Source organism: Camelus dromedarius, chromosome Y, assembly GCF_036321535.1.
Source record: "Camelus dromedarius isolate mCamDro1 chromosome Y, mCamDro1.pat, whole genome shotgun sequence".
In the NCBI taxonomy this organism is placed as follows: Eukaryota; Metazoa; Chordata; class Mammalia; order Artiodactyla; family Camelidae; genus Camelus; species Camelus dromedarius.
In genome coordinates, this window is record NC_087473.1 from 6,583,369 (window position 1) to 6,585,881 (window position 2,513).

Consider the following 2,513-nt stretch of genomic DNA (forward strand, 5'->3'; position numbering starts at 1 on the left):
CAGCATTGATTGTGGACTTTTGAATGTTGGCCATTCTGACTATTGTGAGTTGATACTTCATTGCAGTTTTGATTTGCATTTCTCTGATAATTAATGATATTGAGCATTTTTTTTTCATATATATATTTTGCATTTGTATGTCTTTTTTGGAGAATTGCTTATTTTAGGTTTCTGCCCATTTTCATATTGGGTTTCTTCTTTTTTTTTTTTTTTATTAGGTTGTATGAACTCTTTATATTTTGGAAATAAAGCCTTTGCCAGTTGCATCACTTCTTAATATATTCTTACATCTTTAGCTTGTCATTTTTCTTCATTTATGGCTCCCTCTGCTGTGGAAAACTGCTAAGTTTAATTAGGTCCAATGTATTAATTTTGCTCTTATATCCATTACCTGGGTAGGCTGTTCTAGGAGATCATTGCTGAGATTTATCTCAGAGTGTTTTTCCTATGTTTTCTTCTAGGAGATTTACTGTCTCTTCCCTTACACATAAGTGTTCAAACCATTTTGAGTTTATTCGTGTGTATGGAGTGAAGGAGTGCTCTAATTTCTTTGCTCTGCAGGCTGCTATCCAGTTTTCCCAAAACCAGTTGGTGAAGAGATGGTCTTTTCTGTGTCATATTCTTGGCTAATTTTCAAAGATTATTTGAACATATGTCTGTACATTTATTCCTAGGCTCTCTATTCTGTTCCATTGGTCCATATGCCTGTTTCTATTCCAATATCATGTCATTTTTATTGTTGTAGCTCTGCAATTGTGTTTGGAGACCAGGCTGTTTATACCTCCAGCCTCATTTTTTTCTTCAATATTGATTTGGAAATTATGAATCTTTTCTGATTGTATATAAATCTTAAGATCATTTGTTCCAGTCCTAAAAAGAAATGTTTTGAATAATTTGATAGGAACTCACATTAGTTCTGTGGATTGCCTTGGGCATTATGGGCATTTTAACAATATTGTCTCTTCCTTTATAACAACATTGGGTATCTTTTCAATTCTTCAAATCTTTTTTAATTTCCTCAATCAATGTTTTCTAGTTCTCCATGTATAAGTCATTCACCTGCTTGGTCAGATTTATTCCTAAGCATTTTATACTTTTGTGTGCAGTTGTAAAAGCAGTTGTTTCTCTACTTTGTTTTCTTGTTGATTCACTGGTAGTGTAAAGAAATGCAATTGATTTTTGTACATTATTCTGGCTAACTTGCACAGTTCCTTTTTTAGCCTAAGTATTTTTTTGAGGCTTATACAGTTTCATATGTATAGTGTCATGTCTGCATACAGTGACAATTTTACCTCTTCTTTTCCAGTCTGAATCCTTTTATTTCTTTTTCTTCCCTGATCGTTGTTGCTAGGAATTCCAAGACTATATTGAATAGAAATTGTGAGAATGGGAAACCTTGTCTTGTCTCAGATTTTTGTGGGAAGTGTTTCAGTTTTTCACCACTGAGTAGTTTGCTTGCTATATGTTTGTCTTTAATTGCTTTCTTTATGTTGAGATATGGTCCCTCTATGCCCAGTGGGATAAGAATTTTTATTGCAAATAGGTGTTAAATTTTATCAAATGCTTTTTCTGCATCTACTGAGATGATCATGTGGTTTTTGTCCTCTCGTTTTTGATATGGTGTATCACAATTGATTGATTGATTTGCATATGTTAAACCATCCTTGTGTTCCTGGGATGAAACTAACTTGATCATAATGTATGATCTTTTTTTACATGCTGTTGGATTCTGTTTGTTAATAATTTCTTAAGGACTATTACATATTAGTTTATCAGTGATATTGGCCTATAATTTTCTTTTAGCTAGTGTCTTTGGTTTTGTTTTCAGGTTGATATTGGCCTTATGGTGTGAGTTTGGGAGTACTCTCTCCATATCAATCTTTTGGAAGAGTTTGAGGAAGACTGGTATGGATTTTTTTTGTATGTTTGTTCAGATACCCCAGGGAAGCCATTTGGTTCTGAATTTTTGTTTGCAGAGATTTTTTTTATTTCATTGATAATACTATTCCATTTCTGGTGATCTGTCTGTTCAAATGGTCAATTTCTTCTTGATGCAGTATTGGTGGGCTGAATGTTTCCAGAAACGTCTCCATTTCTTCTAGGTTATCCAGTTTGTTTCCATACAGTTGTTCATGGTAGTCCCTTATGAAATTTTGCAAATTTGTTGTACTCTTTGTAGATTCTCCATTTTCATTTCATATATTTCTTGTGTTCTCTCTCTTTTCTTGTTGGTGAGCCTATCCAGAGTTTTGTCAATTGTGTGTACTATTTCAAAAATGAGTTTGAATTTTTTTTTCTCTTTTATAAACACTATATGAATTCTTTTATCCTTGATCATTATTATTTCCCTCATTCTGCTGACTGCTGGTTTTGTTTGCTCTTCTTTTCACTATTATTTTACATACAATGTTAGATTATACATTTGAAATTGCTCTTCTTCTTTGAGGAGGGCCTTGTCACTCTGAAATTCCCTCTTAAGCCTGCTTTAAGTGTATACCATAGGCTTTGTGTTG